The sequence below is a fragment of the Tenrec ecaudatus genome, chromosome Y (genome assembly GCF_050624435.1).
Source record: "Tenrec ecaudatus isolate mTenEca1 chromosome Y, mTenEca1.hap1, whole genome shotgun sequence".
Lineage (NCBI taxonomy): Eukaryota > Metazoa > Chordata > Mammalia > Afrosoricida > Tenrecidae > Tenrec > Tenrec ecaudatus.
Window position 1 is genome coordinate 17,537,102 of NC_134549.1, and position 26,780 is coordinate 17,563,881.

General features: G+C 45.4%; 3 pseudogenes; all 3 read left to right on the plus strand.

Annotated features, from left to right (window-relative positions):
* Positions 1-9,887: 9,887 nt before the first annotated feature.
* On the plus strand, positions 9,888-10,808 carry LOC142435645 (snurportin-1 pseudogene; annotated as a pseudogene).
* Positions 10,809-12,966: 2,158 nt separating this feature from the next.
* LOC142435646 (splicing factor YJU2 pseudogene) lies at positions 12,967-14,060 on the plus strand (annotated as a pseudogene).
* A 5,983-nt stretch (positions 14,061-20,043) lies between these two features.
* LOC142435647 (snurportin-1 pseudogene) lies at positions 20,044-20,981 on the plus strand (annotated as a pseudogene).
* Positions 20,982-26,780: the final 5,799 nt, after the last annotated feature.

The following is a 26,780-nucleotide window of genomic DNA, read 5'->3' on the forward strand; positions in this document are numbered from 1 at the left end:
GTAAGCAACTGCTTAATCCACTCTCAGCAGCAAACACACTCCTCAAAGTTTTCTATGTTGTCTCAATCCCAGTGGGGAAGGTGTGATGGCTGGGAGTTTGTGTCCATGGGGCTGGGTAGGGATTCTCAGGGAAGGGTTGGTTATGATGACATCAGCCTGGTTGATGAGATTTTATAAAAATGCCATCAATTCCAAGCTGAGATCTACTGTGAACAGCCAATGAGGGGGAGCATAGCTATCTTGTGGGTGTGGTCTCTTGTTTAAAAGGACTCTCTGAAAGCTCTGTAGCTTTGTTCTGCACCTGGACCCTTCATCTGACCTGAAGGTTTGGGGACTAGAGACAGAATCCTGCCATCATTCCTGCTTCTCTGGATGTTGTCGGTCTCAACACCGTTGAGGAAGAAGTCTGCCATTTGATCTACCATCTTGGATTCATCAGTCACTGGAACTATTTGATGAAGGAGAAGAGTCAAGACTGAAATCTGAGCTTTGTCAGCCTCTGCAACTGTGAGTTGAAATAGGAAGTAAGATGAAAACATTCTAAATGGTTCTCAGGAGCTAAGTGGGGGCAGACCTAGAGGTGGGAAGGCTGCGTTCCCAGCTTGGCTCTCTTGGAGACCTATGTGAAGTGAGTGTATTCTGTATTCCATTATGAACATGTGGATGTATGTTCTCTATGCAGTATAATAAGAGTAAACAGAGTAGGGGGTCCTGCTTACCCTCCATCATTAGTAACCTCTCCAGGGATTTGATGTGTCTTCCTATCTTCCCTTGTGCAACCATTCATTATGTGTATCAACTAGCTAAGGTCATGCTTGTCCACATTGTGGCAGGGATGTAAGGATGTCTGTTTGGGAGCCAGGCTCCAGTGTGGGTTTATGTGTGTACTAGTCAACTCCTGGGGGCTTCACAACCACCAAGTTTCCAATTCAGAGATAGAGAGTCTGCTCCCAGCAAGATATATAACAGTGGTTCCCAAAGGAGGTGATCCTGCCCACTGACCAGAAAAGGAATGATCCCCTTCAGTGATTCCGGTATTTATATTGGGGAGAAAGATGGGGCTTTGTGCACCCACTGAGATTTACAGTCCTCGAATCCCACAGGGGTGGTTTTCTGTGTCCTGTGTGGTTTCCATTCATCGACATTGATGATGGCAGTGAGCTCTTTTAATACTTTGTCTGGGATTACGGGCTTTAGGACAAGCATTGGATTCCAGATGTGATGGAATTCTTATTGGTGGTGGTTTTGTCTGTTAGGTGCCGCCAATAGGGGCCAACCCTTAGGCACACCCCGCACGACAGAAAGAAACCTTGCACACTTTGGGCCATCCTCAGCATTCTCCCCAAGACGTGACTATTTTTCCATCGCTGTGTCTATCCGCCTCTGTGAGGGCTTCCCTCTTCTTCACCATGCTCTCCTGCTCACGGACTGGTCTTTCTTGACCATATGTGCAAAGTCTGTCAGACAAAGTGTTGCCATTTTGTGTCTAAAGGGAGCTTAGGCCAAGTGGGTTTTCATGTTATTTCTCAGGAGGGGTTACAGGCGATGCTCAGAAGCAATTATATTTTGAAGCAATTACAAATTTGATAAATGACTTAAATTACCCAATCTGAAATGGATGATTTCAAGGCTGAATCACCACCTAATTCAACATAAATAATTATTTCACAACAGCATTAAATGATTAATTACTTCTATTATGTGTTCTGCCACAGACGAGCGAGAGCCACAAAAAGGCCATCTTGTTGACTGTTGATCACCTTCCATCACGTGAAGTCCTACTAGTGACTGTTTTTAACATGGATCCTATGGCCTGGAGGTGAGAACATGCTTATCAACAATGTCCCCTTTGATGTAGCCTGGATATTAATATTTTAATTTTATTAACATAGCTATTACAATCAATGCTGTGCCCTCAGTTGCTCACTGACTCTGAAGAATCATAATGTTATTTTGGCTTTCTACTTCTGTCCACTCTTGTTTCAGTCCTGGACAAATGATAAATGAGTGCAGACCTTTAAAGAGAGACTGAAAAATCCACTTGTGATTGCATCCAAAGAGTCATATTCAAAATCTAGCACCGGGTGATAACGGACCAAGGACTCTTTTAAATCATCAAGGCATGATTATGGCTGTCTTTTATTGGAACTCACAATATTTATGCCAAACCTCTCATGTCTGAAGAGCAAGTTTAAACCTTCCTCCCCAACCTCTCACTCCTCACCCCGCAAAAGAAGAGTTTTTAAAGAGAGCAGACTCCATATAAATGGCTCTTTCTCTACGTTTCTTTGGATGATGTCAGGCCAAGCTGTTTTGTGGTGTGAGCCTATTCCCATCTCCCTTTTCTCTACCTCATCGACAGAATGACACTCTCTTTGTTCTCACTCTTATCACTTTGATGACTTCCCCCTTGGGGTGCAAGTTACACTTTTATACTCCAATTTGTCGTCTGTAGTTGCTCTTTGAAACGTTCTGTTCCGTTCTCTCATCATTTCCTCCATTTTCTTTAGTTGCATTTCTCCCAATGGCAAAATTCAGAGTCTCCTTTTTATCCCCCTTGATCATTCTTCCTTCTTTGTCTTGTGGCTAATGTTGCATTCTTCATACATGATGCTACTTATGTCGTCCCACAGCTGGTACCATTTCCTGTTGTTGGTGCTCAACAAGCCATATCAGTTCTTGAGATGGTCTTGCCATGGAAGTGGGATGGTTCTCAGGTTCTATTTGTGCTCTCATATATTTGATTCATTTCTTCAGCTTCGTGGTCTCAGCTTCATTTTTGCCTGCAGATAACCAGCTCCTCTAAAATCTCTTTCATGTCAGGGCTTATAGGTGAACATTTCATTTGGGGGAAGGTATACATAGCTGACAAATGCAAAAAGAACCAACCAAACCCCTCCATTAAATTACTTGGGATCATGTAACAATTAAAGAGATCATCTTGCCCTCAGGTAAGGTACCTTGGAGAGTGGATTACCTCCACCCTCCTCCAGTCAGTTCAGGGAGGAGCAGTTCCTTATCGGATTGACTGGTGTGTCCTTGATGGTTAGTTCTGAGCCAGAGGTTGCAGAGTCAAAAATCGTACCCTGTCCATCGTGCTCACGCTGCCTTGTTTGTAAGGATCAATCTTCTAAACGACAAGGAACGTAAAGTATGTGTCTCAATCTAGGCCTTCTTTGGGTTTCCATAATCCCCCCTCCTGTGATGAAGGACATAAAACTACTCATGAATTTGACCTTTTCTTGTATTCCATGCCCTAAGGAGGGTATATCCTGACTGAGAATCTTTGGATGCTATCATGACTTCATGCTAATAGCATTCCTCATCCAGATCATATATCTTTAGTTTGGGTTTGTCTTTATGTCCTTTATGTCTGAATAAATATTGTCCTCAATTTATATTTGGGATTGGGGTTTCTTCTGTACTCTAAAACATTTGCCCCAGATGCTGTCGATTCGATTTCTGTGAGTCACATCGGCATAAGGCTATAGGTACAGCTTCCATTTGCATTGTCAAGGAAGGTGTGTGGCGAAGAAGTCCTTGTTCTTACAAGATATGCCCTGTGATTTCCAGATTTGTTTCTATCACCAAGACCATATTTTTCCAACTACAATTCCTTCCTTTCTCTTTCCTAATTTATTATTACAATTACCAATAATCATCTATGTCTTCTGACTACATGGTTGATCAATTTCATACTAAAATGTTTGGAAGATTTCTTCAGTTTCTTTGTTAGTGATTAGTGAGCACATTTGACGTTTCACTGCATTAGAAGACTTTCTTGTAGTCTCATAGACGTTATTTGATAACACAGATCATTATAGTTCAATATAGATCTCATAATTTCCATTTGAGGAATGCTCCGTCATTCCTCTTGAATTTGACTCTCCTGTATATTAAGCCATAGGATAGCTTGATTCAATATGCAAGCACGATATTCCTACTGATCTTTGATTTATGCATCTCCTCAGCTGTTGAGGTCACTTGCCACCCTTGGCTGCCCATCCTGGATTCCACAACCTCAGCACCCACTTGAGCCACAGGAAGTATCTAGTTTGCAATCGAAGTGTCACGTGGAAGTGTCACCAGCCTCTACCACGGTGAGTTGATAAGAGGAGTGTCCTACATTCCCCTCTTAGGAGAAAAGTAGGTCAGAGTCAGATTTAGGAGTTGTAGCACAACTACCTTGGCTATCCCAGAAGTCTGATCAGACCCCTCCTTTTATTTACAGGTCAGGACTCCCTTTGAGGCAGATTGATCAGCATGGGCAGCAGGAAGCCACCCAAGCTCCAGGATCTTGACCTGCAGCGTGAGTTGCAGAATGAGGCCTCAGCCATGGCTCCTCCGGACTGGCTGCCTACAGACCTCTTCCCTTCCTTGTTCCTAGCAGCTGCGGTTGGGGGACACACAGAGATAGTGAAAGCCATGATGTGGTGTTGGCCTTTCATCTGACTCCCACTAGGGGCTCTCCTGAAGTATCCTTATACTCAGCAAGACATCTTAATGGCTGCCATGGATGGTTTTGATAGTCTGCGGGCACGGAATGTTCCACCAAGGAGATCCAAATTGAGAGTGCTGGACCTAACCCTGAACCCTGACACCAAAGTCTGGAAAGTGTGCTCTGTGCCCTCATCAGATGATACGCTGTCCACCCAGCCGAGAGCTATGACTCACCAAGGGAAGGATTTCAGAGCAGGGGAGACGTCTCAGCCCTTGGCCTCTATGGTGTTAATCACAGACCTGTGTTTTCTTGAAACAGGCCAGGATGAATTGCTCACCTGCCTCATTGAAAGAGTTCAGCAGGGAAGGGGTCTGCCACCCCTGGGCTGTAGGAAGTTAGAATTTATAGGTCTCCCAGAACTCCCAGTTATTGAAGGGGTACTGCATGAGGTGCAGCTGGACTCTGTCCAGGAGGTGGTATTGCACTGCAGATGGGACCTGAAAACCCTCAAGTGGTTTGTACCTTACCTGGCCTACTTCACTCAGCTGAGCACACTCCATCTTTCTGGAATCATCCTGGACCCCCTTGGGTCATGTAGCAGGGAGGAAGTGGAGAAGTTACTTGAAGAGTTGACCTCTCAGCTGCTCAGTCTGCATCAACTCAGGCACCTCATTCTGGAATCTGTCTATTTCATCGACGAACAACTTGACCAGATGCTCAGGTGTTTGCCGGCTCCCTTGAAGACCCTCACCTTAAAGTACTGCGTGCCAGTGGACTCTGACATGTTTAGTCTGTGCACGAGTCCCAGCACCAGGAGCCTCAGATTCCTGGATTTGAGCGGAGTGTTCAAGGCGGCCTTGAGATATGAATTCCTCCCAAGTCTGCTCGAGAGGGTCTCAGCCACCCTGACCTACCTCAACTTAGCTGACTGTGGCATCAATGACTCTGAGCTCACTGCCTTGCAGCCTGCTCTGGGCCAGTGCTCCCAGCTCACTACCTTGCTGCTGGGTGGAAACTCAGTCTCCATGGCTGTGCTGCAGGACCTGCTTGAGCACACGTGGCCACTGTGCAATTTCTGCTTTGTGGCGCTCCCTGTTCCTCAGCATTGCTATCGGGATCATGGAGGTCCAGTGTATCTGAGTACTCTTTCGGAGGCTTTGCGGGAGCTCGAGATGACCCTGCAGGCCTATGGGCCCCTCTCTGTAAAATTCTCTCCCAGCACAGGTAAGAGTAATTGGGATGAAATCATCATACATGTGTAAAGTGAATGTGATGACCCTCTTTACCAATTCTCGGCTCTGCTCCTGGTTTACCCTCTCACTTTTAAGACATTACTGTTTACTACGCTAATAAGATAATTTCGAGTTCGGTTCAAGAGGATTGGGCTATCTTTGCTAGCACAGTGTGGTCCGTTTGACTAGAAGACTACAGGAAGCATCTGCCATTAACAGCCTTACCCAGTCATTCCTTGCCGCCTTCACATCTCTTTCACAAGACATGAAAATAGATTCCCACAGCCTGGAAATGACAGAAAGGAGCATTATACGTCCTTGAAACCCAAGCTTCCTGCCCTGGGAACCTCATAGACTCCGAGGAACGTGGACGCCAACACTCCACGAATCTCCAAGGAATTCACCCCCATGTTGAAAAGAGGCCAGTCCCTCCTACAGCAAGACAATCAGCTGACAGCCTTGCACACCCACACCTAAGCTTCTGCACGCCAACAGCCCTTTCCTGAGATGAAATAAATGTCGCTTTGTAAAACCATCCACTGTGGTATTTAGTTCTCATCTACCCAGAATAAAAAAACATCGCCTTGACTCTGGATCTGTGAAAACGCAAAGAAAGTGGAACCGGAACGAAGCCCCGCCCCACGCTCCACGCGCCTGGCCCAGGGATTGGCGGTAAGGGGGCGGATCCCTCCAGGGAGCCCCGCCCCCTGGTCGCGCGCCCGAGCCCCGGATGGCTAGTCAGGAGGAACCAGCCAGGAAGCCCGCTGCGCGCATGCGCAGGACACCTGAGCCCAGGCGCGTGGCAATGACGAAGTTCCGCCCTCTTCAGGACTTCCGTGTGAATCAAACTTGGGCAAAGCACAGCCCCTCGTCACACTGCGCGTGCGCGTGCGCCCTGAGAAGCCTCCTTGTCTTGCAGGGTCCAGAAAGGTGGGAGGCACAGCAACATCCCCTGGGCTTGTTCGAATGCCATCTCTGTGCTTTCTTGGCTCCATACAGCTGTGTGCGGCAGAAGCCCCCCACACCTACCTAAACAGTAAGACAATGATGTTTGTTTGTTTTATAATCCCTAATTGGTAATGCTTCTTACATAAGAGCCGTTGGGAAGAGAATATACTGGGCCCTTCTCCAGAGGTCAATCCTTTAAACATGCCCAATGTGATCCAATCATCCCTGCAGTGCTCCAGATAAATGCAATTGATGTGGCATACTTGGTAACCAGGGCACTCATTCCAACCTACCAGGCAATCTGTGGGGCTTGATGAGGTCATCTACCCCTGGAGAGATCAACAGTCTGTAGGCAGCCAAGGAGGCACTTTTACTCTTTCCCATAAGTTGGCTCTATGTTGGAAGAGACAGAGTACAAGTGTGTTTGTGCTATGGGAAATGAGTTACATCAATGAATATTCATAAGGGTATTATTTTGCATATGTGACAATCTGTGGACTAGAGCCATTTCTGTAACCAATTGCTTAATCCACTCTCATCTGGTAACACACCTCCTCAAAATGTTCTATGTTCTATCAGTCACAGCGGGTGAGGTTTGATGGCTGACAATTTATCTCAACAGGGTTGGGTCTGGACGCTAAGTGTGTGTTCTGTTAGGATGGCATCAGCCTGGTGGATAAGATAACCAAAACTGCCATCACTTCCCTACTGAGACCTACTGTGTACAGCCAATGATGGGGAAGCTAGCTATCTTGTGGGTGTGGTTTTTGAATTAAAATGACTCTGAAAGCTCTCTAGCTTTGTTCTGGACCTGGACACTTCCTCTGTCCTGAAGGTTTGGAGACTTGAGAGAGAATCCTGCCATTATCTCTGTATCTATGGAAATTGTTGGTCTCAACACCCTTGGGAAGAAGTTTGTCCTTTGACCTGCCATCTTGGATTCATCACCCACTGGAAATACTTGATCAAAGATAAGAGTCAAGATTAAAAGCTGAGCCTTTTTAACCTTTCCAATGGTGATTTGAAATAGGGAGTAACATGAAATCTAAATAGTTCTGAGGTGCTGAGTGGGGAAGGTCCTAGAGGTTGAGGTGTGGCATTCCAAACTTGTTTTTCTTTGAGGCCTATGTGAATTGAGTGCATTCAATATTGCATTATGAACATATAAATATATTTGCTCTACCCAGTCTAATCAGGATGTTGTGCTTACCCTCTATCTCCTTCACACCTCAGTACATATTCAGGGACTTGATGCATCTTAATAGCTTGCTGTTGTGCAATGGTTCATTAAATGTATCATCTTGCTGAGATCATGATTCTCTGTAGTGTGGCAGGTAAAGAAGGGTGTCAATTTGGGGGATGGGCCTCAGTGTGGAGTTATTCATCTATTAATCAACTGTTGGAGGTTTCAGAACCACCACTGTTTCCAACTCAGAGTGATGAGAGCCTGCTCCCATAAAGACATATAATAGTGGTCCCCAAGTAGCTGCTCCCGTCCACTGAGGTGAAATGGAATGGCCCATTCAGTGATACCTGGATTTTAAATAGCGGAGAAAGATGGGGCTTTCTTCTCCCATTCAGAATTACAGTCGTGGAATCCCACAGGGGTGGTTTACTCTGTCCTGTGTGGTTTCTACTCATCTGCATTGACAGTGGCAAGAAGCTCCTTTTACTCTTTGTTTGAGAGAATGCACTTTAGTGCAAACCTTGTGCTTGCTTAATTATTATAGACAGAATCTAAGTGAGTGTTTGCTTTTAATGATGGACTTAAATATCCACTCAAGACTTCAATCCTGGAATTGCTTTTAGATTCTCGATGTCGGGTGAAAACTGAATAAAAACTCTTCTAAATTATCAAGGCGTTTCAGTGGCTGTCTTTTTTGTGGACCCACAGCACTGCTGCCGAGACTCTCGTGTCTGAAGAGTAAGTTGAAGCCTTACTATTCAACCCTCTCACACTCCCACCACAAACCCTTAAAACAGAAATTTTAACGAGGGTAGACAAACATGTCCTAGACATGTAAACCAGAGATAGCTTAGTCTTCTGTGGTCAACTCTCACCTGGTGGATGAATAAGACCCTCTTGATTACAAAGCTATTAACTGAAAGCTGTGTAGAAAATGCCTGTCTGACTATGTTTCTTTGGATAAAATCAGGCAAAGCTTTCTTGGGGTGTGAGCCTATTCCCACCTCTCTTTTCTGTGCCACATCTACAGAATGACATTTTCGATGTTCTCCCTACTATAACTTGAAGTATTCCCCCTTGGTCATCATGTTTCATGTTAATATTTTAATTTTTCTCCTGAAGTTGCTCTTTGAAATGTTCTGTTCAGCATTCTTTTATCATTTCTTCCATTTGCTTTAGTTACATTTCTACCAATGGCGGGATTCAGAGTCTCTTAGATGTCCACTTTGGTCATTCTACCTTTTGTGTCTTGTGGAGGACTTTTCTTTCTTTCTTCATACATGATGTTATTGATGTGATCACACAGCTGGTCCAGTTTCCTGTTGCTAGTGTTCACTCAATCCTATCTGTTCTTGAGATGCCTTTGACATTCATGTGGGATGGATCTCAGGTTATATTTGTACTCTCACGTAGTTGATTTATTTCTTCATCTTCATGGCCCCAGCCTCATTTTTCACTGCACATAATGACCTCCTCCAAAAATCTTTTAAGTTAGGGCTTAAGTCTCAACATTAACTTTTTGGATGTTATACCTAACTTTCAAATGCCAAAAACAAACCCCAAACCAAAAACCACTTCCAGATACCTTGAGATCATGTAACAATGAAGTAGTTCTTCTTGCCCTCAGGTAGGGTACACTGGAAATTGCATTACCTGCATGCGTCTAAAGATGGTCCAGGGAGGAGCTGTGTTTTAGGGATTTCCTGGGCGTGTCTTTGATGGACAGGACTGTCGGTTGCAGAATCAGGAGTCCTACCCTAGGATCTTGCTCTGATGCCTCACTTGAAAGTGCCAATGTTCTAAACTCTTTAGAACATAGGACTTAGTGAAGTAAAATCCCGTCTTTGAATGGTCTGATGGTATGAGGACTTCATGGGAATGGCGACCCTAATGTGTCTGCATCTTTGTGTCCTTCATAAACGAAGGCACTTTGTCCTTACCTTATCTTTGGTGTTAGGGTCCCTTTTGTAGTGAAACACTTGTGCAACTTCTGTAGTGGATTTGATTTCCGTGGATTGTATAGGCAGAAGTCAGTCGTGCATAGCTGCCATTTATTTTGTTCAAAAAGTTTGATGGAACGATGGAAGAGCTGAGTCCAGCCCTGGCTAGCAGATTCTCTGTGTCCCGAGATTTGAATGGCCGTGCAGCCTCACACCCCGCCTGTCCCAGTACAAGCCCAAGTGCAGTTCCTTGGAGCAGGATGAGCTGCACCATCATTATTGGAACTGCAGAAATACAAGCGACTCGCCTCTGTGAACCACACCAGAAGGCTGGCTGAAGATGACTGGACCGTAGTGGAGAGTGATGAGGAGGAACACAGGAAAGATGATGAAGACATGGATGTTGATATTGATGAGAAACTCCCCAAGTGCTATGCCAATCAGTTGATGCTCTCTGAGTGGCTGATTGATGTCCCCGCGGACATGGGGCAGAAGTGGATTTGCGTCAGTGCCCCATTGGAAAAAGAGCGCTCATTGTGGCCTCCAGGGGTTGCACCAGCGCCTACACCAAGAGCGGTTACTGCGTGGACAGGCTTCCTTCCCTCCTGCCGGGAGGCAGCAGGCAGAAGTCATGGACACCATTGTGCAGTGCATTCACAGTGAGGTGCACCAGACCTACTACGTTCTGGACCTGATGTGTTAGCGGGGACATCCCATTTATGACTGCCCCACTAATTTCTGGTTCTACTGGATGCATGCGAAGTTAGCTGAGGAAGGCTACCTGGGAGAGCAAACAAAGCTCAATCCTTTTTAGTTTGTGGGGCCCAGAAGTTCCAGTGCACCCCAAGAGGCTGTGTGAGGTGCTGGCCACAGGCTTCCCTTTTGAGGTGGACGGGCTCCTCCTCTACCACAAGCAGATGCACTACAACCCGGGCAGCATCCCCCTGGTGGGCTGGCTATGGCCTTACATGGTGCTGCTGGCCTGCAGACCACCCAGCAAGAGTACACAAGGCACCAGCTGCTGCAAATCAGCCAGCAAAATTAATGCTGTTATTCTTTAGAGTTAGTGAATGTTGCAGGGTATAGCTTTGATAACAACATCCTGGTCAATAAAATAAAAATAGTACAATCGTGGTTAAAACATTCACGGGAATAATGATATTAATTAAAATGTTCTGATTTTGATTACATAGGAGCATATTTTAAAATAAATGACTACTGGGACTCTCTGACATGGAAGGGGAAAGGAGTCAGGTTATTCATCAGTCAACAAGATTGCCTTAATGTGACCAATGTTTGTCTAAAGTATACTTGCAAATTTTACCTTGTGATTTCCCGAATCCTTCTGTCACCACGACCATATTTTCCAACTGTTTTCCCTACCTCATTGTTTCCTAATTTCTCACTCCAATTACCAATTATTATCTATGTGGCTTGACTACATGTTGGGTCAATTTCATACTGAAGTGATTGGAAAACTACTTCAGCGTCTTCATTAGTGATTCGGGAGGAAATTTTACTCATCATTGTGTTGACTAGACTTTCTTGTACTCCCATAGATATCCATCACAGAGAGCATTGTAGTTCAATACAGATCTCCAAGTTTCCATTTGTTGAACGCACCATTATGCCTCTTGAGTTTGCTTTTCCTGTAGAGTAAGCCTTGGGATGGTTTGATTCAATGTGCAATGACCACATTTCCTACTGATCTTTGATTTATCCACTTCACCAGCTGCTGAGGTCACTGTCCACCATCGGCCTGCCCATATTGGATTCCAAAACCTTAGGATCAACATAGACAGAGGAAGTATCTAGACTGAAATGTAAGCCTCACATGGATCTTGAGAGCCTCTCCCACTGTGAGTTGATAAGAGGAGTAACAAAGCCAGAAAGCTCCCTTCTGAGGAGCTCTGGGTGCCATGATCCAGTTTTGGAGGGCAAGGACAACCAGTGTAGCTCTCCCAGAAGTTTGAGCAGACGTCTCGTACCATTCACAAGTCAGGATTGCTCTTGGAGCAGATTGATCAGCATAAGCAGCAGGAACCCACCCAGGCTCCTGGACCTGAGCATCCAGAGTGTGTTTCATAATAAGGCCTCAGCCATCGCTGTCCTGGAGTCGCTACTCACGAACTCTTCCCACCACTGTCATGCAGCTGTGGTCGGTGGACATAGATACGCAGCGAAAGCCACGGTACTGTCTTGGCTTTTTATCCTGCTCCTGTAGGGGCTCTAATGAAATCTTGGCATTCTCAACAGGATATTTTGATATCCTGCTTCCCAGATGATTCCACGCAGGGGATGTGAACTCGGAGCTGTGGATATATGCCTGAACACTGACACCAAGTTTTGGAGAGTGTGGTCTGAAACCCAATCCATTGCGTCCAGTGACAACCCAGCCCAGGACTGTGACTCTCAAAGGGAAGGATCCCGTAGCAGGAGAGAAGCCTCAGTGTTTGGCCTCTATGTATTTGCTCAAAAGCGTTTGCCTTCTTGAATCAGTTCCAGATGAATTGTTCACTATTATCATTACAAGAGTCAACTGTGGAAAGACCCTGCCACCCCTCTGCTGTCAGGAGTTAGCATTTGAAGGAGATCTGTCACAGCTTCTGATTATTGAGGAAATCTTAAATGGGGTACAAATGGATTCTGTGCAGGAGGTGGGAATCCACTGCAGATGGGACCTGCAGAGGCGCAACTGGTTTACTGCTTACCTGTCCCAGATGGGTCACCAGAGCACACTCCATGTTTCCCAAGTAAGTCCCACATATGTCCAGATCCCCTGGTGTCATGTACCATGAACAAAGTGGAGAAGTGTCTTGCAAAACTGGCCTCTCATATCGTCAGTCTGCATTACTCCAGCACCTCGTTCTGGAAGCAGTCTTCTTCCTCAATGACCACGTCTATCAGCTGCTCAGTTGTTGACCTACACATTCGCAGTTTCTCTCTTTAAAAGCACTGCATTGCTTTGGACTCTGGCCTGACCGCCTGTGCTTTTGTCCCCAAACCAGCCAACTAAGGTCCCCGCATATGAGTGGTGTGTTCAGGGTATCCTTAAGACATGAATTCCTCCCAAGTCTGCTAGAGAGGGTCTCAGCCACCGTGAACCACCTGAATTTAGCTGACTGTGACATCGATGACTCTGAGCTCACTGCCTTGCAGCCTGCTCTGTGCCAGTACTCCGCGCTCACCATCTTAGAGTTGGGTGGAAACCCAGTCTCCATGGCGGTCTTGCAGGACCTGCTTCAGCACACAAGCTCTGTGTAAGTTCTCCCTTCTGGGGCTCCTTGTGCCTCAGGATTGCTATGAGGACACGGAAAGTTCTCTGTCTTAGGATACTCTTTTAGATGCAATGGAGGATCTCAAGACGACCCTGCAGTCTACAGATTCCTCACTTTAAGATTTTCTCCCAGTAAGGGAAGTTGGGATGAAATCATCATGCATGTGGAAAGCTAATGTGGTTGCCTTCCTTACTAATCCTCACTTATGCTTCTGGTTTACTGTACCACTTGGAAAACCCTCATGTTCACTATGCAAATGATATTATTTGGAGTTAGGTTCAAGAGGATTAGGCTATCTTTGCTCTAACAATGTGGTGATTGGAGTTGAAGATTACAAGAAGCATCTGACATTTACGCCCTTAGCCCAGTCATTCCTTGCTGGCTTCACATCTCTCATCTACAAGACATGAAAAGAGAGGCCAACAGACAGGAGCAGAGCACCCCAAGAAGATCTCCAAGCTCATGATGCCCAAGTACCAGCTGTATAAGGTGCAACTGAGGATCCCCTTCCACATGAAATGTAAGACGTGCGGAGAGTATGTCTACAAGGGCACGAAGGTCAGTGCGCGCAAAGAGACGGTGAACCATGAGGACTACGCGGGCCTGACGATCTCCTGCTTCTACATCAAGTGCAAGCACTGTGGGGAGGAGTTGACCTTCAAGACAGACCCCGAGAGCACAGACGACGCCCTGCAGCTGGAGCCTCGTGTAACTTGCAGGCTGAGACGCATCAGGAAGAGAGGGTGCCAAAGGAGCCGGAGCACCCCGTGAAGGTGATGGGGAGGCGCACCGAGGACTCCCAATTGGAGATGGAGGTGCGGGAGATCCTGCAGCGGCTGGACCAGCGGCAGGCCCACGTGGATTTCGAGGTCGTGATGCAGCAACCTGACAGAGGAGCAGCAGAGGCAGAAGCAGGAGGGAGACCAGAAGGAGGTGGCGGCCCTGATGGAGGAAGTAAAGAAGCATCGACTAGGGGCAGTCACCGGGCCGGTGCCTCCCGCCATCCTGAACCAGCTGCCAAATGCAAAGAGGTAAGAGAGCTATGAGCTGAGCCTGGGGAGTCTGGACAGCACAAGGTGTCAGCTGCCTCGCCTGGTAGTTTTAACAAAGATGGGTGAGGATAGCAGCCTACCACTGGCCCTGAGGTGCCAATTCCCGTCCCTGCTTGGAGCGGGTAGGCAGCTATCCCGAGATTGAGGACAGTCGCGCCAGAGGCCCATCCCTGAGCCTCCACCACAAGTCCAACCATGCTAGCTGGGCCAGAGCTCCCAGAATTGGGACCTAGCAAGCATCCTGGTGCCCCACCTCCCATATTTTGTGGGACCTGGTGCCCCACCTCCCATATTTTGTGACCCGGGGACCTGGCGCTGAATTTGTGGAATGGGAGTGTTCTGTTTTGTATATAATTACTTCATTTGGAGAAACCAACAAGAAAAGTACACGAGCAACTACTACAGGGTCTGTAGAAAATGTTCTAGAATTGAATTTGAAGGCAGAGGTACAGCTCTTCCTTGATCTTATTGAATCGTATCCCATTTTCGATGCAGTGAAAATGAAACTGGTAAAACCAATAATGCTAAAAAAGTTTGACTGTTGATAAAAATCTTCTCCAACATCTTATCTTTGTTAGAGCCTAGATCCTGAGCACACAGTCTGGACGACACTTTAAGAGAAAAGAAAGAAAGACTGAAATCATCTGCAGATTAACCAAGCCCGACTGAATTCCTTGGGATCAGAAGACAAGGACGCACCTAATCTAGCCTTTCCCATGCCAAGATTTCCCGCTGAAAAAGAGCGTGATGTGAACAGTCATGTTATCTCACAGGAAACCACGTGAATTCGATTATGGCAGACATTGTTTTCTTCAGCGTCATTCAGTTGGCTCCGACGCACAGGGACCCGCGCAGGAGAGATGGAAAGACTGCACACTCTGCGCCATCCTCACAACCGTGTGTAAGTGTGAGGCCTTCGTTGCAGCTACTCTGTGAATCCATCACGTCAATGGCCTGCTTTTGTCTCTCTGTCCTTTTCCAGGAACTGATCTCTCCACAAAACAGGTCCAAAATATGTAGCTTGACGTCCCATCATCCACATCTGTAAGGAGCAATCTGGTTATACTTTATATATAGATAATATTATGTTATAATATTAAAAACACAAATAAAAGTATATATACTTGTCCGTTTGGCATACCTCCTCAATAGAAATTGAGCACTGTTTCCTTGTTTTGTTGCCACAACTTTCTCTTGATCCACTTAACCATTCAACGACGAAGTATTTGGGAATGCCCCTTCTCATGGCTATCCCTTCTTTGTTATCATGCACAGTTTCTGCGTTGGAGGCAGCAGGGTCTATTGACGCTTCACCTTAACTTGCTCTTTTTGAGGATATCTTCAAACGGGTGCAACAAGACAGTGTCCACAGTGTGGCAGTGTTTTGCAGCTGGAACTGCTCAGCCTGCACTGATTTGCCTCTTGTTTGGACCAGATGGTTCATGTGAGAAGTCTCAGACTGTCTGGAAACATCTTGGGCTCAACTCATAGGAGGTGGACAGCCAGGACTAAAAATGTACAATGGTGACAAAGAGATACAGTCATCTCCTACAGGGAGTCCCGTAAGTTTATCCTTCTACAAGGGATATTAGTAAAGAATGGATTTATGTTTGTGAAACCCTTACATGTATTGCAATTATTTCTGGTACAATGGGCCTGTGAAACACAACACGGTCATGTTTCCATTTTGGGTGAAGTGAATGTGTTCTATGTTGTATTATTCACCTATGTATTTACTTGCTCTGCTCAATAGAAACAATACAAAAAATTAGAGTGTATTGCTTACCTTCTATAATTCATAGGTTCTCAACCTGTGAGTCTTGACCCCTTGGGGTCTCAAAGGATCCTTTCGTAGAGGTCGTCCGATTCATATCAATAGCAAAATGACAGTTATGAAGTAGCAAGGGAAATAATCTTATGGTTGGGCGGGTCACCTCAACATGAGGAACTCTATTAAAGGGTCGCGCATTAGGACGGTTGAGAACCACTGCCCTCTATCTTTCACACCTCCATACCCATTGAGGGTCCTTGATACGTCTTTATAACTTGCCTATGTGCAAGGGTACAAGATCTGTGTCAGCTTGCTGAGGTCAAGAATCTCATCAGTGTGGAAGGTATGTAAGCATCTCTGTTTGGAGTGGAAGTTTAGGATTGGAAGAACAAGCACACATCCTGCCAAATGCAAATGATGCAACCCAACTAGCTGGAAGGCAGCCAAACTTGAAGCACTTCCTGATGCAGATGGGAGAAAGTCTGGCCAGGATCTAGCATCCCACAGATGTTGCAAGGATATAAGGAAGGTACCTCAGAACCCACGGGGAGAGAACCTTATCTTCCAGGTGAGGTCCTGAAGTTGGATTCCACCTACCTAAATAGTAAGACAATGATGTTTCCTTGTTTTATAAACCCTAATTGCTAATGCTTCTTACATAAGAGCCGTTGAGAAGAGAATATACTGTGCTCTTCTCAAGAGGTCCATGCTTTAAACATGCCCAATGTGATCCAATCATCCCTGCAGTGCTCCAGATAAATGCAATTGATGTGGCATGCTTGGTAAAGCATTGGGCTGATTGCCACCAGGGTACTCATTCAAACCTACCAGGCAATCTGTGGGGCTTGATGAGGTCATCTACCCCTGGAGAGATCAACAGTCTGTAGGCAGCCAAGGAGGCACTTTTACTCTTTCCCATAAGTTGGCTCTATGTTGGAAGAGACAGTACAAGTGTGTTTGTGCTATGGGAAATGAGTTACACCAATGAATATTCATAAGGGTATTATTTTGCATATGTGACAATCTGTGGACTAGAGCCATTTCTGTAACCAATTGCTTAATCCACTCTCATCTGCTGACACACCTCCTCAAAATGTTCTATGTTCTATCAATCACAGCGGGTGAGGTTTGATGGCTGACAGTTTATCTCAACAGGGCTGGGTCTGGACGCTAAGGGTGTGTTCTGTTAGGATGGCATCAGCCTGGTGGATAAAATGACCAAAAATACCATCACTTCCCTGCTGAGACCTACTGTGAACAGCCAATGATGGGGAAGCTAGCTATCTTGTGGGTGTGGTTTTATGAATTAAAATGACTCTGAAAGCTCTCTAGCTTTGTTCTGGACCTGGACCCTTCCTCTGTCCTGAAGGTTTGGAAACTTGAGAGAGAATCATGCCATTATCTCTGTATCTATGGAAATTGTTGGTCTCAACACCCTTGGGAAGAAGTTTGTCCTTTGACCTGCCATCTTGGATTCATCACCCACTGGAAATACTTGATCAAAGATAAGAGTCAAGATTAAAATCTTAGCCTTGTCAACCTTTCCAATGGTGATTTGAAATCGGGAGTAACAGGAAAATTCTCTAAATAGTTCTGAGGTGCTAAGTGGGGAAGGTCCTAGAGGTTGAGGTGTGGCATTCCAAACTTGTCTTTCTTTGAGGCCTATGTGAATTGAGTGCATTCAATATTGCATTATGAACATATAAATATATTTGCTCTACCCAGGCTAATCAGGGTGTTGTGCTTACCCTTTATCTCCTTCACACTTCAGTACCTATTCAGGGACTTGATACATCTTAATAGCTTGCTTTTGTGCGATGGTTCATTAAATGTATCATCTTTTTAAAATACATTTTATTAGCGGCTCATACAACTCTTATCACAATCCATATATATACATACATCAATTGTATAAAGCACATCTGTACATTCTTTGCTGTAATCATTTTCTTTTATTCCCCCACATTTTATTAGGGGCTCATACAACTCTTATCACAATCCATACATATACATACATCAATTGTATAAAGCACATCCGCACGTTCCCTGCCCCAATCATTCTCAAAGCATTTGCTCTCCACTTAAGCCCTTTGCATCAGGTCCTCTTTTTAAATGTATCATCTTGCTGAGATCATGATTCTCTGTAGTGTGGCAGGTAAAGAAGGGTGTCAGTTTGGGGGATGGGCTCCAGTGTGGAGTTATTCATCTATTAATCAACTGTTGGAGTTTTCAGAACCACCGCTGTTTCCAGTTCAGAGTGATGAGAACCTGCTCCCATAAAGACATATAATAGTGGTCCCCAAGTAGGTGATCCCGTCCACTGAGTTGAAATGGAATGGCCCATTCAGTGATACCTGTATTTTAAATAGCGGAGAATGATGGGGCTTTCTTCTCCCATTCAGAATTACAGTCGTGGAATCCCACAGGGGTGGTTTACTCTGTCCTGTGTGGTTTCCATTCATCTGCATTGACAGTGGCAAGAAGCTCCTTTTACTCTTTGTTTGAGAGAATGCACTTTAGTGCAAACCTTGTGCTTGCTTAATTATTATAGACAGATTCTAAGTGAGTGTTTGCTTTTAATGATGGACTTAAATATCCACTCAAGACTTCAATCCTAGAATTGTTTTTAGATTCTCGATGTCGGGTGACAACTGAATAACAACTCTTCTAAATTATCAAGGCGTTTCAGTGGCTGTCTTTTTTGTGGACCCACAGCACTGCTGCCGAAGCTCTCATGTGTCTGAAGAGTAAGTTGAAGCCTTACTATTCAACCCTCTCACAATCCCACCACAAACCCTAAAAACAGAAAATTTAAGGAGGGTAGACAAACATGTCCTAGACATGTAAACCAGAGATAGCTTAGTCTTCTCTGGTCAATTTTCACCTGGTGGATGAATAAGACCCTCTTGATTACAAAGCGATTAACTGAAAGCTGTGCAGAAAATGCCTGTCTGACTATGCTTCTTTGGATAAAGTCAGGCCAAGCTTTCTTGGGGTGTGAGCCTATTCCCACCTCTCTTTTCTGTGCCACATCTACCGAATGACATTCTCGATGTTCTCACTATTATAACTTGAAGGATTTCCCCCTTGGGCATCATGTTTCATGTTAATATTTTAATTTTTCTCCTGAAGTTGCTCTTTGAAATGTTCTGTTCAGCATTATTTCATCATTTCTTCCATTTGCTTTAGTTACATTTCTACCAATGGCAGGATTCAGAGTCTCTTAGATGTCCACTTTGGTCATTCTACCTTTTGTGTCTTGTGGAGGACTTTTCTTTCTTCATACAAGATGTTATTGATGTCATCACACAGCTGGTCCAGTTTCCTGTTGCTAGTGTTCACTCAATCCTATCTGTTCTTGAGATGGCCTTGCCATTCATGTGGGATGGATCTCAGGTTATATTTGTGCTCTCACGTAGTTGATTCATTTCTTCAGCTTCATGGCCCCAGCTTCATTTTTGACTGCACATAATGACCTCCTCCAAAATCTCTTAAATTAGGGCTTAAGTCTCAGCACTAAGTTTTTTGGATGTTACACATAACTTTCCAATGCCCAAAACAAAACAAAAACCCCAAATCAAAAACCACTTCCGGAAATGTCTTGAGATCATGTAACAATGAAGTTGTTCATCTTGCCCTCTGGTAGGGTGCATTGGAAATTGCATTACTTGCATGCTTCTAAAGATGGTCCAGGGAGAAGCAGTGTTTTAGGGCTCCCTGGGCGTGTCCTTGATGGACAGGACTGTCGGTTGCATAATCAGGAGTCCTACCTTAGCATCTTGCTCAGATGCCTCATTTGAAATCAACAATCTTCTAAACTCTTTAGAACATAAACTATGTGTCCCAATCTTGGTCCTCCTCTGGCTTCCATAATCCCCCTCTTATTGTGATTAATGGTCTTACAATTACTCATGAATTTGTACACCTTCCAGTATTCCAGGACTTAGTGAAGTAAAATCCTGTCTTTGAGTGGTCTGAAGAACCAAAACTTCATGGCTTGGCATCCCTAATGTGTCTGCGTCTTTGTGTCTTTCATAAATGAAGGCACTTTGTCCTTAACTTATCTTTGGTGTTAGGGTCTCTTTTGTACTGAAACACTTGTCCAACTTCTGTAGTGGATTTGATTTCTGAAGATTGCACAGGCAGAAGTCAGTCGTGCATACCTGCCATTTGGTCCATAAAGGTTGTTGGAAAGATGGAACAGCTGAGTCCAGCCCTGGCTAGCAGATTCTCTGTGTCCTGAGATTTGAAGGGCCATGCAGCCACACACCCACGCCTGTCCCAGTACAAGCCCAAGTGCAGTTCCTTGCAGCAGGATGAGCTGCACCGTCGTTATTGGAACTGCAGAAATGCAAGCGACTGGCCTCTGTGAACCACACCAGAAGGCTGGCTGCAGATGACTGGACCAGAGTGGAGAGTGAGGAGGATGAACACAGGAAAGATGATGAAGACATGGATGTTGATATTGACGAGAAACTCCCCAAGCGCTATGCCAATCAGTTGATGATCTCTGAGTGGCTGATTGATGTCCCCGCGGACTTGGGGCAGGAGTGGATTGCGGTCTTGTGCCCCATTGGAAAAAGAGCGCTCATTGTGGCCTCCAGGGGTTGCACCAGCGCCTACACCAAGAACAGTTACTGCGTGGACAGGTTTCCTTCCCTCCTGCCGGGAGGCAGCAGGCAGAGCTCATGGACAGCTACCGAAGACACCATTGTGGAGTGCATTCACAGCGAGGTGCACCAGACCTACTATGTTCTGGACCTGATGTACTGTCAGGGACATTCCCGTTTATGACTGCCCCACTGATTTCTGGTTCTACTGGATGCATGTGTAGTTAGCCGAGGAAGGCGACCTGGGAGAGCAAACAAAGCTCAATCCTTTTAAATTTGTGGGGCTCCAGAACTTCGAGTGCTCCCCAAGAGGCTGTGTGAGGTTCTGGCCACAGGCTTCCCTTTTGTGGCGGACGGGCTCCTCTTCAACCACAAGCAGATCCACTAAATCAGGGGCACCATCCCCCTGGTGGGCTGCCTATGGCCTTACATGGTGCTGCTGGCCTGCAGACCACCCAGCAAGAGTACACAAGGCACCAACTGCAACAAATCAGCCAGCAAAATTAATGCTGTTATTCTTTAGAGTTAGTGAATGTTGCAGGGTATAGCATTGATAACAACATCCTGGTTAATAAAATAAAAATAGTACCATCATGGTTAAAACATTCAAGGGAACAAGGATATTAATTAAAATGTTCTGATTCTGATTACATAGGAGCATATTTAAAAATAAATAAAAATAAATGACTACTGGGACTCGCTGACATGGGGGTTGGGGGAAGGAGGCAGGTTATCCATCAGTCAACAAGATGGCTTTAATGTGGCTAATGTTTGTCTAAAGTATACTTGCAAATTTTACCTTGTGATTTCCCGAATCCTTCTATCACCAAGACCATATTTTCCAACTGTTTCCCCTACCTCATTGTTTCCTAATTTCTCACTCCAATTACCAATAATTATCTATGCCTCTTGACTACATGATGGGTCAATTTCATACTGAAGTGATTGGAAAACTACTTCAGCTTCTTCATTAGTGAATCGTGAGGAAATTTTACTCATCATTGTATTGACAAGACTTTCTTGTAATTCCATAGATATCCATCACAGAGAGCATTGTAGTTCAATACAGATCTCCAAGTTTCCATTTGTTGAATGCACCATTATGCCTCTTGAGTTTACCTTTCCTGTAGAGTAAGCCTTGGGATGGTTCGATTCAATGTGCAATGACCACATTTCCTACTGATCTTTGATTTATCCACCTCACCAGCTGCTGAGGTCACTGTCCACCATCTGTCTGCCCATATTGGATTCCAAAACCTTAGGACCAACATAGACAGAGGAAGTATCTAGACTGAAATGTAAGCCTCACATGGGTCTTGCGAGTCTCTCCCACTGTGAGTTGATAAGAGGAGTAACAAAGCCAGAAAGCTCCCTTCTGAGGAGCTCTGGGTGCCATGATCCAGTTTTGGAGGGCAAGGACAACTCGTACCATTCACAAGTCAGGATTGCTCTTGGAGCAGATTGATCAGCAGAAGCAGCAGGAACCCACCCAGGCTCCTGAACCTGGCCATCCAGAGTGTGTGGCAGGATGAGGCCTCAGCCATGGCCGTCCTGGGGTCGCTACTCACGAACTCTTCCCACCACTGTCATGCAGCTGTGGTCGGTGGACACAGACACGCAGCGAAGGCCACGGTAGGGTCTTGGTTTTGATCCTGCTCCCGTAGGGGCTCTCATGAAGTCTTGGCATTCTCAACAGGATATTTTGATATCCTGCTTCCCAGATGATTCCACGCAGGGGATGTGAACTCTGAGTTGTGGATATATGCCTGAACACTGACACCAAGTTTTGGAGAGTGTGGTCTGAAACCCAATCCATTGCGTCCAGTAACAACCTAGCCCAGGACTGTGACTCTCAAAGGGAAGGATCCCGTAGCAGGAGAGAAGCCTCAGTGTTTGGCCTCTATGTATTTGCTCAAAAGCATTTGCCTTCTTGAATCAGTACCAGATGAATTGCTCACTATTATCATTACAAGAGTCAACTGTGGAAAGACCCTGCCTACCCTCTTCTGTCAGTAGTTAGCGTTTGAAGGAGATCTGTCACAGCTTCCGATTATTGAGGAGATCTTAAATGGGGTACAGATGGATTCTGTGCAGGAGGTGGGAATCCACTGCAGATGGGACCTGCAGAGGCGCAACTGGTTTACTGCTTACCTGTCCCAGATGAGTCACCAGAGCACACTCCATTTTTCCCACGTAAGTCCCACATAAGTCCAGATCCCCTGGTGTCATGTACCATGGACAAAGTGGAGAAGTGTCTTGCAAAACTGGCCTCTCATGTCCTCAGTCTGCATTACTCCAGCACCTCGTTCTGGAAGCAGTCTTCTTCCTCAATGACCACGTCTATCAGCTGCTCAGTTGTTGGCCTACACATTCGCAGTTTCTCTCTTTAAAAGCACTGCATTGCGTTGGACTCTGGCCTGACAGCCTGGCTTTTGTCCCCGAACCAGCCAACTAAGGTCCCCGCATATGAGTGGTATGTTCAGGGATTCCTTAAGACATGAATTCCTCCCAAGTCTGCTAGAGAGGGTCTCAGCCACCGTGAACCACCTGAATTTAGCTGACTGTGAAATCGATGACTCTGAGCTCACTGCCTTGCAGCCTGCTCTGTGCCAGTACTCCGCGCTCACCACCTTAGAGTTGGGTGGAAACCCAGTCTCCATGGCTGTCCTGCAGGACCTGCTTCAGCACACAAGCTCTGTGTAAGTTCTCCCTTCTAGGGCTCCTTGTGTCTCAGGATTGCTATGAGGACACGGAAAGTTCTCTGTCTTAGGATACTCTTTTAGATGCAATGGAGGATCTCAAGACGACCCTGCAGGCTACAGATTCCTCACTTTAAGATTTTCTCCCAGTAAGGGAAGTTGCGATGAAATCATCATGCATGTGGAAAGCTAATGTGGTTGCCTTCCTTACTAATCCTCACTTATGCTTCTGGTTTACTGTACCACTTGGAAAACCCTCATGTTCACTATGCAAATGATATTATTTGGAGTTAGGTTCAAGAGGATTAGGCTATCTTTGCTCTAACAATGTGGTGATTGGAGTTGAAGATTACAAGAAGCATCTGACATTTACGCCCTTAGCCCAGTCATTCCTTGCTGGCTTCACATCTCTCATTAACAAGACATGAAAAGAGAGGCCAACAGACTGGAGCAGAGCATGTCCTTGGAACCCAGGGTCCCTGCAGGGGAACCTTATAGATTCAGAAGAACCTGGATGCCAACACTCGTGGAATCCCCTTGGAATGCACACAGATGCTGAAAGTTACCAGTCCATCCCAGTACAAAACAATCAACATCCAATCTTTCATATCCATGTCTAAGCTTCTGACACTAACATATTTTGCCTAAGATAAAATAAATGTCTCTTTGTAAAGCTATCCTCTTGTGGTATTTAGTTCTCCTGGAGCAACACTATTAAAAATGTGCATTCAATTTTAGGCTCTGTTCCCTCGACCTAACAGAAATGGGCACGGAAGGATGTCAGTTTTGGAGTTGTGCCTAGGTAGTGGGCTGTGCTTGTCTATTAATCAATAGTTGGAGGCTTCCAAAACCACTAGCTTCTACAATGGAGAAAGATGAGAGTCTGCCACCTCAAAGACACGCAGCATTGTTTACCAACAAAGCTCATACAGCCCTTGAGAGAAAGTGGAAAGCATCCCATGGGGCAAAAGCAGACAAGACACTTTATATATGGGAGAAAGATGGGGCTTTCTACTCCCACACAGAGTTACAGTCATGGAAACTCTTAGGTTGATGCTTGTATCCTGAGAGCACTTGAGATTTAAGACAGTGTGTGGGATCCTTCTGCAGAGGTCAGTCCTTCAAATATTGGTCAGCACACCACCAGGTCACTGGTTCAAATTTGTCAGCCAGTCCTTGTGCTTTAATGAAGCCATCGACTCCTGGAAAGATTGACAGTCAGTAGGAAGACAAGGAGGCATTTCTACTCCTTTTCATAAGTTTGTTCATAAGTCGGATGAGCTACAGTAGAAGAAAGTTGGTGCTTCAGGAAATGCGCTACAAAGAGGAGCATCCATAATGACAAAACTATATTGCATGTATGAGAAATGGGACAGTAAAGCCATTTCTGTAAACACCCACTTAATCCCCCTCACCCTCCAACACAACCCTCACCATCTTCGGTGTCCTCTCCCTCCCCGTGCATAAGGGCTGATGGCCGAGGTCTTGTGTGAACAGGGCTGGGTCTGGATTCTCAGGAGTTGGTCCGTTCTGATGGCATCAGCCCGGCTGATGAGATCTCATGAAATGCCATCACTTCCATGATGAAACCTACTGTGAACAGCCAATGAGGGGGAAGCAATAGCTTCCTGGTGGGTGTGGTCTTATCCTTTAAAAGGACTCTCTGAATGCTCTGGAGCTTTGTTCTGCACCTGGACCCTTCACCTGACCTGAAGGTTTCTGGACTTGAGACGGAACCTTGCCAACATTTTCCTGGCTTCTCTGGAAGTTTTCAGGCTCAACATTCTTGACAAAGAAGTCTGTCGTTCGACCTGCCTTCTTGGATTCTTCATGCACCGGATCTACTTCAACAAGGACCGTGGCCAAGACTGAAATTGGAGCCTTGTCAGCGTCTGCAACTGTGAGTTGAATGAGAGTTACATGAAAACTACCTGAATGGTTGCGAGGAGCTGATGGGGAGGGACGCAGATCTTGGAGGGCTGGTGTAAGGAGATGGGAGAACACAGCGGCCTCTCCGTGGGAGACCAGATCCATGGATGGACAGAGGGAAAGGGTCTTGTCCTAGAATCCCTGTTTCATACGCTACTTCTTGTCATGGTTGAATGTCTCCTTCTTTTAGGAAACCCACTCTGTGTGTTCCTTCATCTTGTTTTGGTGGCCCCTGCATTTTTCATCGAATATTTGTGTGGTAGTTTGTTTCACAGTGGTGGCTTGGGAGGACAGGACAGAACAGTGCTTCCTTCGTAGGTTATAGGATTTCTGTGCATCTGGAATGACACAAATGCTCCTAACCAAAACAGCATCTTTCAAAATTGGGAACCATAGAATTTTGATTGTGAAATTCGCACTTTCGATTCGTTCTGTTCTGTCTTGTTTTGTTTTGCTTCTAGCACTTGTGGTCTTCTTCAGTTCCTTGTGCTTAAAAAATTCTAAGGAAGGTTCTTCAGCTCTGTCTGCATTGGGTTTGACCTTACATGTCGAGCACTTTCTGACAGCCTCTCAGACTGAAGCACACTGCCATGGAGTCACTGCTGACTTTCAGCAACCCCTTAGAAATGCTGGTGCGATAACTCTTCATGGGACAAGAAAGCCCAGTGTTTTTCCTGCGAAGCTGCTGGTCGATTCAAACTGCTGACCATGCAGGTCACAGCAGCCCAAGGCATAACCACTGCCTGCGAAGGCTCCCGAGCCTGTCCTAAGGCAGGGAATAGTCCCACTGCCTTCTTGAGAACCAACACTCATTTTCTGACCACCAAATTCTCATGTTGAACTTGAAAGGACACGGGGAAGATCAGTAGCTCAGAATCTCATGGTGTCCTGGAAGCAAGGTGGAACAGATTGCTCTGGGAAAGACAGGTAAATGATGCTGAAGCACAGGGGCAGAATGAGAGTGTAGACTTAAGGGAGGTCTTCTGTAGACTAAGACATGTAAATGAGCGAAAGCTTAGTCTTTTGTCCTCCTCAATGATGACGTGATGGATAAAAGAAAGTCCCTTCTCTATTACAAAGCTATTAACAAAGATCTTGGCAGAAATGACTATGTTTAGTTTTTCTGTCGACAGGAGGAAACCCCAAACGAATCTGTATTTAATTGGCTCTGCCTTAATTTTTCCAGCTTTTATGTCAGACAAAACTTTAACTGGGTCTCAGTTCCTTCCCACCTCTCCTTTCTCTGTTACATGCACGGAATGGCCTCCTCTTACCACCTCTTTGACCTCCTATTGTCACTGCTGATTTTCACCTTGAGCAGCATATCTCACTATAATAGTGTAATTTGTCTTCTGTTTTACATGTTCTGCTCAGCTCTTGATGGTTTCTTCCATTGGCTTTAGCAATGCTTCTACCAATGTCAGGATTCAGAGTCTCCTTTGCGTCCAGCTAGGTCATTCATTCTTTTCTGTTTTGTGAAGGATTTTTCTTTCATACATGATACTATTGATGTCATGCTATAGCTGGTTCAGTTTTCTGTCGATCGTATTCACTTGATCACATCTGTTTTTGATATGCTCTTGACATTCAAGTGGAATGTGTCTGAGGTTATATTTGCATTCTTCTGCCTCTGATTCAAGTCTTCAGCTTCATGGCCCCAGCTTTGCTTTTGCCTGCTGATAATGAACTCCCAC